The sequence below is a fragment of the Mus pahari genome, chromosome 6 (assembly GCF_900095145.1).
Source record: "Mus pahari chromosome 6, PAHARI_EIJ_v1.1, whole genome shotgun sequence".
Classification (NCBI taxonomy): Eukaryota; Metazoa; Chordata; class Mammalia; order Rodentia; family Muridae; genus Mus; species Mus pahari.
Window position 1 is genome coordinate 92,083,464 of NC_034595.1, and position 10,324 is coordinate 92,093,787.

The window sequence follows — 10,324 nt, forward strand, 5'->3', positions numbered from 1 at the left end:
CACACACACACACACACACACACACACACACACACACACGGTGCACATGATATGTTCAGGCACATGCAATATTTACTGTATATATGTTCACAAGTGTCATTGAGAATGAAGATCATAGGGGGATCTGTGGGAGTTGGCGTTGGCTTTTTCCCTCTATCATGTGGGTTCTAGGCATTGAACTCGGGTCTTCAAGCTTGGGGGAAGCACCCTTACCTGCTGGGCCATTTTGCAAGCCAAGACTTCTCTTTTTCTTTGAGATAGGGCCTCATTATATAGACCATGCTGGCCTTGAACTCAGAAATCTACCTACCTCTGCCTCCCAAGTGCTGGGATGAATGGTCAACTACCATGCCAGGCCAATAGAATTTCTTAGTTTCTCACATACTGTGTGCCAGAGTTTTTTGTAATGCTCATATGAGGAACATAAAATGTTTTTTTATTTTTGTTTTTTTTTTTGTAGATTGAGGTTCCTCAAAGTAGGTTCAAATTCCCTGGATCAAGCAATTCTCGCCCTTAAACCTCCTGCATAACTGGACTTAAAGGAGTGTCACCAAGCCTCGTGGTACTTCTGACCTAATACCACGTCTCACGGGCGGCTAGCCTAGGTCCACTTTATCCCAAGGCTATTTGCTTGATGTCTCAGAATGCTCCGATTGCACAAGAGCTTGAGCTCTCTGTGTCTGGCATTTCCTTAAACCACATCCGTAGGGATGGGTTCTAGAAGGTTCTCACCTACACACAGCTTTCTTGAAGTGAGACTCTTTTGTGGGAGGGGGCCCCCACTCCTCGGTGATGCCCACAGTGGGAAGCACAGAGAAACACACAGGCTTGTTTCCTCCCAGGCTCCGCTCTACATGGGGAGTTATGAGACTGGGTTTCCTCTTTTCTTTTTTTTTTAGAGGTGGTGGCAACATAGCTGCTGCTACAGTTCCCAGACGCCCCGAACGCTGGGAGCTTCCTCTCCCTGGGGATACCTAAAAGGCACTTCCGTTCGCCACTGCCCTTTCTCTATGCTCAACCCGTGGGTACCTGGGGGCACAAGTGCCTTAATCTAAGTCTGCAGTCTCAAACAATCGGAAAAACAGCTCGGATACCGGCGCTCAGCCGCGCCGATCGCGGACAAGAGTCCTAGAAAGCTCCGCGCCCTCGGCCCTTCTCAACATGGCGCCGCCCAGCGGCCGCCGCGCGGAAGGCCGGTCGCGCTGACGTGTGTGTGTGTGCGCGCGCGCGCGCGCTTCCTCCGCGCCCCGCCCCGCCCCGGCGCATGCGCACTGCGCGCTGTCGTCTCCCGGTCTGAGCAGCAGCGGCGGCGGTGGCATCGGGGACGGCGGCGGTGGCGGCGGTGGAGGCGCGGTGGCAGCCGCGACGGCGTTTGAGCGGAGGAAGATGGCGGCTCCGGGCGACCCCGGGTTCCGCCAGCGGTGAAGATCCCCCGAGCACAGCAAGCACCGACCTGAGGCAGAGCGGCTGTGCGCTGGCCCCGGCCCTGGCTTCTTCGCCACCGTCGCCGGAGACGCGAAACCGAGAGCGCGGAGCGGTCTGGGCCAGGTGAGGCCTCTCCGGGTGCGGGGCCGCGGCCGGGAGCCGACGCCTTCTGCGCTTCATGCCCTGGGACCCCGGGGCACCCCGAGTCCGGCGCGGGCCCCGTGTCCTGCGCGGGCGTGGGTCTTGGCGGGCCTGGGGTCTTGCTGTCGTCATCCTCGGCTTCCCAGGCTGAGGTGGGGACGGGCGCCCCTTTTGCAGCCAGCCCTCGGGATGGGCGCAGAGCGGTGTCCTCTCCTCATCAGGGTGGTCCTGGTCCTCATCCGGGCCGGGAGAGGATGCGCGGCCAGGGGGTGGAGAATGGCTTTCGGGGTGTCATGGAGCCTCACCCCGCCCCCTGACACCCTGAAGTCCTCGGTGAAGAGTGGGAGTCCGCTCGCTGCCTTCCCGAATTGGGGCTGCGGCGAGGGGGTCGGCGGGCGTCTCGGAAGCTGCAGCTGCCCAAGAGATGATTTTTTTTGGGGAGTCGGCTGACGAAATGAAACACAAGCAGTTCCTTTCCTGACCCCTAGCCGTCTTGAGTGTTCTCTTGGTGGGAACTGCAGCTCTCCTGGCTGGAGACAGCAGTCCACGTTGTGACTGAGGGAAGGCTTGCCCCGGTGAGAATTGGCTGTGGAAGGTGGCAACGAGTTTGCAAATCAAGAAAACCACAATTAGGTGAGAGAGCCTGGTAGCTTCAGCTTGAGAAAACTTGAGATGCTGGAGTTGGTTGGAAACCTTTGGAATAAGCCGATTGCTTTGTCTGTTGGATCCTCTGAGTTTTAGTAGGAAATTAAAAGCTTTGTTTCGTTTCTCAGTGGCCAAAGCGTTTGGACTTTACAGTGGTAGCGTTCCGATGGATCTAAGATTCAGAACCAGACTCATTACCGGTTTCACTTGCCGGACTCCACTATTTTTGTTATTTATTTATTTTTCTCGGAACTTTTTTGTTGTTGTTTAAATGGTAGTAATTGAGAGACCTTGGTTTCATTTCTTTAGGGTAGAGAAGATGTTTGATGCCGGGTGGCCTTTTCATTGAGCAAGAATGGCTTCACTTGGATTTGTGCTGTTGTGAATTGTTGGGGCCATCTCTTGCTTGGACACACCAAACGTCTTTTGTAACACATCGGGTTTTGCTTGTGTTTAAGAATGATGACATCATGGATTTAAAGGGACAAGGGAAATTGGCGAAGAGATACCATTACTTAGAATTCAGCCTGCAGCTCTTAAGCTGGGCAGGGATGCCCCTTGTGTCATATTTCTGACAGAGAGTATTCACTTGTCTAGTCTGGTCGGGTGTCCTTTCTGTTGCATGTTAAACAGTTTATATACCGTAGCTGTTTGCTTAAGAAATAAACCCAATTTATAACATTCATTCTACATTGAATCGTGAGAGCTTTATGCACTTCCCCTTAGTGACAAGTATTAAGTTAGGATGGCAATTAGTTCATTTAATATTAGCTAGCTCTTTGACCATTTTTCCCTTTCTTAAATCCGTTTTTTTTTTTTTAAATAGAAGTGTGTAGACCTCCTTAGTTTCTTAGCTAAAGATGTGAGTTAAACCAGGAGTAGGGAATCAGAGGGCTGCTCTGCCTATTATTTTGCTAATAGAGGATTGTGGAATCAGTGGTGGTTTGACATCATGCACTATCTGTCTACAACACTGTACTACAGCGTTCAGGTTTTGGTGGAACGATGGGACTTTATTCACTCCACAGCATTTCGGCTTGTTTCCTTACATGACTCAGGTGCAACATGAGAAAGATCAGGAAAACTGCAAAGGACGGCATGTTTGCTTGCTTGCTTGTTTGTTTGTTTGTTTTTAGATTTACCTTTTTTATTTTACGTTTATGGGTACTTTTGCCAGCATGCCCCTGTGCGTTTCCATTTGCATGTCTAGTACCTTGTATCTATTTCCTGGGAACTGGAGTTAGACAGTTGTGAGCTGCCATGTGGGTGCTGGGAATGGGACCCAGGTCCTCTAGAGGAAGAACCAATTTAACTATCTGTCCAGCCCCTGCATTCTTTTTCTTTTAAACAGTTATTTTTATTATTTAAAAGATTGTGTGTGTGTATGGGGGAGGGAGGGAGAAGGGCAGTAGAGAGAAAAAAATGTCCATGTGTTAGCAGAGGCATCAGACCCCCTGGAGCTGGGGAGTCCCATCTGATTTGGGTGAACGGAGCACAGCCTGAATCCTCTGCAAGATCAGAAGGCACTTTTAACCACTGAGCTTTTAATCACTCTAACCCTAGGATGCTTCTTCAATATTTTATTTATAGTTTTAAATGTTTTTGGTTTTTTTGAGCAGGGTTTCTTTGTATAGCCTTGACTGTTCTGGAACTCGCTCTGTAGGCCAGGCTGGCCTTGAACAAAGAGATTTGCCTGCCTTTTGTCTCCTGAGTGCCACATATTACAGTTGTGTGCCACCATTGCCCAGCTCCTAGAGTACTCCTTAGGGTCGGATATCATTTTATGTAGCCGTGTGATGGCTGCCTTCTGTAAAGACCTGGCAAAGGGAAGACTGGCAAAGCCTGGGGTTATAAGCACACTGAAGTCTCCAGGGAAACTGTTTAGAGATGAGCAGAGTGACTGTGTTTTCAGGACATCTTAGTGAGTTAAAAATTCTTAATCAAGCCCAAAGCTCCTTGGTTCAATAATAGGATTCCCACTTTACAAGGTAATTATGTAGATGAAAAGAGATAAGGTTTGTGAAAATGTTCTGAAAGAGCAAACGCTGAAATATGTAAAATAGTTGGTCATGGCAGACAATTGATCCCAGCACTCAGGAGGCAGAGGCAGGCAGATCTCTGTGTGTTTGAGGCCAGCCTGGTCTACAGAGTGAGTTCCAGGATAATCAGGGCTTCATAATGAGACCCACACTATTGGGGGGGGGACCCAAAACAAAAGAGTACAAGAGAAATAGAAGGTTATATTTTCAGTAAAACATCTATTAAAAGGTCCTCTATGTGTTGGGTACTGAGGAAGGAGGTACTGATGATTTCAAAGGACAGCTTTTTTTTTTTTTTTTAAATCTAAAAATTGTTTGAGGCTGGTTGGAAAGCCAGACAAGAAAATCAGTGTGCTTATGGTAGTACAGTAAGTGTGCTCTTCCAACTAGGGGAGAGAAGGGAGGTTCTCAGAGCTTTGCCTAGTCTGTTAGTCATTTCTTTCTTTTCTTTTTTATTATTATATCTAAGTACACTGTAGCTGCCTGCAGACACATCTCATTACAGATGGTTGTGAGCCACCATGTGGTTGCTGGGATTTGAACTCAGGACCTTTGGAGCAGTTAGTGCTCTTAACCGCTGAGCCATCTCTCCAGCCCAGTCATTTCTTTCTTTCATTTATTTATTTTTTATTCTTGCGTTTGCTTTTTTTTTTTTTTTTTTTTTTTTGAGATAGGATATCACTACATAGCCCTGGCTGTCCTGGAACTCACTTTGTAGATCAGGCTGGCCTTGAACTCACAGAGATCCGGGATTAAAGGCATGTGCCCCCACCGCCAGGCTTGTTTATTTCTTTAATTTTTTTTTTTAGATTTATTTTATGTGTATGGATGTTTTTCCTGCAGGCATGTATATTCAGCGTGTGCTTCTTGGTGCCCTCAGGGTTTAGAAGAGGACATGGGACCCTTCCCCCTTCACACACACACACACACACACACACACACACACACACACACTTGGAGTAGTGGGTGCTTGTGAACCATCATGTAGGTGCTGGGAATCCAGCTGTTGTTTATTTCTTTCTTGTGTCAGTAAGTAGCTTATGCCATCCCGGGGCCTCCCCATCCTCTTCCTGCCTTTCCTAGGGCTGGGATTCTAGGTGTGCATTGCCACGAATGGCTTAGGAATACTTAAAGTTTTTGTTCTGAGTTCTTTCCCCTTTTATTCATTCACCGTCATGATGCTTCCTACACAGCATGCATGCCCCAGTTATAGTTTCTGAATTGTCAAAGATCTAGCAGCCTTGGGAGAGTCTTTCTGAGTGAGTCACAGGTGCAGGCAGCAAGCATTCACATTAGTGAAAGTTTTGCAGATTCTGAATGAGGCAATTTTTGAGTGACACTTTTAAAAAAAATTTTTTTGGGGCAAACTAGCACATGAGGCATTGTGTTTTAATTGTGGCTTCAGTGATGACGGTGGTGGTGGTGGTGGTGGTGGTGGTGGTGGTGGTGGTGGTAGTGGTGGTGATGGTTATGATGGTGGTGGTGTGTGCCAGGGATCCAGCCCTGGCCTTGCAAACACTAGGCAAATACTTTGCCACTGAGCTACATGCCCAGCCCTGTTTTGTGCTTTAAACATTTTTTTTTTTTTTTAGTGTGTATGGGTCCTTTGCCTATATGTATATTTGTGCTACATGTATGTTTGTGAGCCCATGCCCATGGAGGCCAGAAGGCGGCATTGGATCCTGTGAAACTGGGGTTGCAGAGGTTTTGAGCAGCCATGTGGTTGCTGGGAACCCAACTCAGGTGTTGTGGTCCTGAGCCATCTCTCCACCCTCTTTCCTCCCCCATTAATGTTTGATTGTTTGGTTTTGTTCTGAGACAAGTTCAGTGGATTCCGAGATGGCCTGAAACTTGTTATCTGTCTTCCTGCCTCCTGCTATCCAGGCTTGGGATTACAGATTCGTGCACCGTGCCCAGCACTGTATATTTTCACAGGCCTTGAACTTACTGTGTAACAGAAGATGACTTGGGACTTGTGATCCTGTTGTCTCTCCCTTCCCGGTGCTAGGACCACAGGCCTGTGAGCACTACCAAGCCTGATTTATTTGGTACTGATGGTCCAGGTGTAGGCTGTGTGTGCACACCCTTCGAGTGCCCCACCAGCTGAGCTACATACCCAGTCACTCATTAGTCTGCTCTGTGACAGTTTGTTACATGAAGGAGATGACCTATTTATAAGTTATTTTAAAATCACCTAGAATTGAGCGCATAATACATGTTATTTCTGAAATTGTTCCTGTGACATTGCAAATCTTAGAAATTATGACTTAGTGGAATTCCTGTTACTTGAAATTTGCAGTTCCTTACTGATTTATGTAATTAGAAGGCAAATTTGCTGTGAATTCTGGATGTGCTTGTATTACATTATTTATTTATTTTAAAAAAAAGATTTATTTATTTATTATATTTAAGTACACTGAAGCTGTCTTCAGACACTCCAGAAGAAGGCATCAGATCTTGTGACGGATGGTTGTGAGCCACCATGTGGTTGCTGGGATTTGAACTCCGGACCTTCGGAAGAGCAGTCGGGTGCTCTTACCCACTGAGCCATCTCACCAGCCCACATTTTTTATTTTTAATTTGTAAAAAAAAAAATCTTTTCGTTTTTCGCAATGTTACTCTATGTTTTGCTTCAGAAAGTGGAAGTATTGTGTGGTACTTTGGGATGGTGTGTTTTTAGTGTATGTGTGTGTATGTGTGGGTGTGTGTGTGAATGATAAGCATGTAGGTATTATGTAAAACTTTCTTGTTATGGATTGTAGCTTAGCTTTGATAACTCCCTCCCTGCTCCCCTCCCTGCCTGCCCCCCTCCCTCCCTCTCTTCCTTCTGAGTTGAACCCGGGGACTTCTCTGTGCTCTGGTCACTGCCCACCTCCACCACTCTACCACTGAGCTATACTTTCAGCCTTAACAGTAACTTGCTTTTACATTTCAACATAGTCATACACAGTTTTGAGGTAATTCCATTAGTGCCTACAAGGGCAAGCAAGTTTTCATTTCAGCAGGTAGTGTTCCTCATGCTCGCCAAACGCTCCTTCATGCTCTTAGAAGGCAGGCTAGTTAGATTGTGGGGTTGTTTTTTTCTCTTCATTATAAAGTTTATTTTTAAAGTCTTTTTTAAAGCCCCCTTGCTCTCTTCCTCTCTCTCTTTCTGTGTGTGTGTGTGTATGCGTGCGTGTGTGCATGCATGTGTATGTCTGAATCTGATAGAACCTGGAATTCACAAATTGGCTAGACTGGCTGTGGAGCAAGCCTCAGAGGTCTATCCACTTGCTGAGTCCTGGGATACATGCTGCTCTGCCCTAATTTTTGTGTGGGTGGTGGTCTGAATTCAGGTCTTCATGCTTACATAAATAACACTTTCACACTGAACTATCTCCTGAGCCTTGATTGTGCTAAGGTTTAATTGGACATTTCCAGAGGTAGGCTATACCTGGCATGTACACTTAAAATGTTAATAGATAACATCATTTTGAGATTTTTAACAACTTATGGGTGAACCTGGAAAATTCTGTGCTATGAGAGATAAGCCTAACGTGTAAGAGAAAATACTGTATGAATCCATTCACAAGTGATTGTCAGATCCCTATCAATAAACAGACTGTAGAATGGTAGCCGCCATTGAGGATAGTATCCTGAAGTTGGGGCAGGGGAGAATGGAGAATGTGGACTGTTTGAGAAGGGTACTGTGCACAGTGAGCACAAGGTCTTAATGCCTCCAAACTGTGTACTTCAGAATGGTAGCCAGCGGTATAGTTCATTACAAGAAAGTTTAAAGGGGGCAGAGGAGGTCAGATTGAAGAAATGACCCAGCAATGAAGAGACTTGAGTCCTTCCACCCAAACAGTGGCTAGCAACACATTGATTCACATAAATAATAAATCCAAGAAAGGTTTTAACCAGAGTTGAGGCTGTAGCTCAGTGATACAGTATTTGTTTAGCATACACAAGGCCCTAACTGGGCTTAATCCTCAGCCCCCCCCAGCCCCCCTCCACCCCCAAATTATAAAGCAAAGAACATGTCGGGGCTGGAGAGGTGACTCAGTAGTTGAGAGCTCTTGCAGAGGCCTGGGGTTCAGCTCATATGGGGCAGCTCACAACCACCTGTCACTCCAGCTCGTGTTCTCTAACTTCCACAGACACCTGCACTTAGTCCTGCATAAACACATAAGTAAAAACAAATCTTTTAATAACATGTCATGCTAGTGGCCTTGTGTTTAAAGAACAAGGGATCGGGGGTTGTTTATTTGAGACAGAGTCTCATGCTTTGCACAATGTGACCCGGTAGTCATTTACTATGTAGCCTAGGCCTGAAATGCTTTTTTTGGAGACAGGGTCTCACTGTGTATTTTTTTTTTTTTAAATTATTTATTTATTATATGTAAGTACACTGTAGCTGTCTTCAGACACCCCAGAAGAGGGAGTCAGATCTTGTTAAGGATGGTTGTGAGCCACCATGTGGTTGCTGGGATTTGAACTCTGCACCTTTGGAAGAGCAGTCGGGTGCTCTTACCCGCTGAGCCATCTCACCAGCCCTCACTGTGTATTTTTGACTGGCCTAGAACTCTGTGTAGACCAGGCTGGTATCAGATTCATGTGTGGTTGGCATCTCATGCTTCTAATACCAGCAGTCAGTAGTTAAGGCAGAAGGATTGCTGTGAGTTGGAGGCCAGCCTAGACTGGAGAGTGAGTTCTAGGACAGGCAGGGCTACACAGAGAAACCCTGCCTCACCCCATCCTTTCCATCCTGTCGGGAGGAGTGTCTGGGAAACTCTCTGATGAGTGCTGTTAGGACAACTGTGAGAAGGGAGAGAGCAAACACTGTTGGAGCAGTGGTATATCTTCTCCACGCACCAATACAGTTCGTTTCATGGAGTCATCTGAGAACAGTGCTTCACATGAATGGAATGGAGCACTCAGTGGCTGAAACAGGAGGATTGGCTGTTCTGGGCTGTATCACTCAGTGATAGAGAGCTTGCATAGCATAGTATGTCCAAGACCGATTTCCCCAGCACTGAAAAAGAAAACCAAAAGATACAGAAAGAACTTGGGGTGTTTCTGCCTGCTTGTTTGCTAGTACAGCCCACGCTGATGCACTCTGTTTATCTAGAGTCTCTCCTGTTGAGAGTGTTTTCTAGTTTTGTTCTAATTTTCTTTTTTTTCTTTTTTCTTTTCTTTTCTTTTCTTTTTTTTTTTTTCCGAGACAGGGTTTCTCTGTATAGCCCTGGCTGTCCTGGAACTCACTTTGTAGACCAGGCTGGCCTCGAACTCAGAAATCTGCCTACCTCTGCCTCCCGAGTGCTGGGACTAAAGGCGTGTGCCACCACGCCTGGCTTGTTCTAATTTTCTTAGCTGCTTAGAATTGAACTTGGGGCCTTCAATATAGAGGGGAAGTGCTTAACCACTGAACTAAACCCTGTCCCATTTCAAGCTTTGATTTGTGGTTTGTAGCTTTAATGATGTACCAGGACTAAATGTGTCATATATCTATAATTCTAGACTTGGGAGGCCAAGACAGGAGTATGGAGAATCAGTGCCTTCACAGACAACAACAAAATCAAAACACAAACAAAAGCATGATAGTTAAGGCCTTGGTCCTAGCTAGGTATCATCCTTCACTTGTATGGCACTGCGGTGGGAACGCGTCAGCTTGACGTTAGAATTTGTAAACTGGCCAGGCAGTGGTGGCGCACGCCTTTATTCCTAGCACTTTGGAGGCAGAGGCAGGTGGATTTCTGAGCTCGAGGCCAGCCTGGTCTACAGAGTGAGTTCCAGGACAGTCAGGGGTACCCAGAGAAACCCTGTCTCGACGCCCCCCCTGCCACCCAAAAAAAAAAAAACAAAACAAAAAAAAGAAGCAGCATTTGTAAACTGAGCTGGAGTGGTAAATGAGAAGCAGTGAAATCAGGAGCATGCTGGACACTGCAGACGCTTGTGAGCCCAGACTCTGGAGGCAGCTGCAGCGGCAGCGGATCTCTGAGTCTGAGGCTTTACTCTCTGCGCTAGAGTGAGTTTTGGGACAGGCAGGGCTACACAGAGAAACCTCGTCTTTTTTTTTTTTTTTTTTGGTTTTT

At 46.6% G+C, this 10,324-nt stretch overlaps 1 protein-coding gene across 1 annotated transcript in view; it reads left to right on the top strand.

Annotated features, from left to right (window-relative positions):
• Window positions 1-1,280: 1,280 nt before the first annotated feature.
• The window catches only part of Fbxo42 (F-box protein 42), a 60,749-nt gene continuing 51,705 nt past the window's right edge, over window positions 1,281-10,324 (top strand). Inside the window, exon 1 of the mRNA XM_021200007.1 lies at window positions 1,281-1,548. The gene's annotated coding sequence lies outside the window, so the exon portion shown is untranslated. The remainder of the gene's footprint in view (window positions 1,549-10,324) is intronic.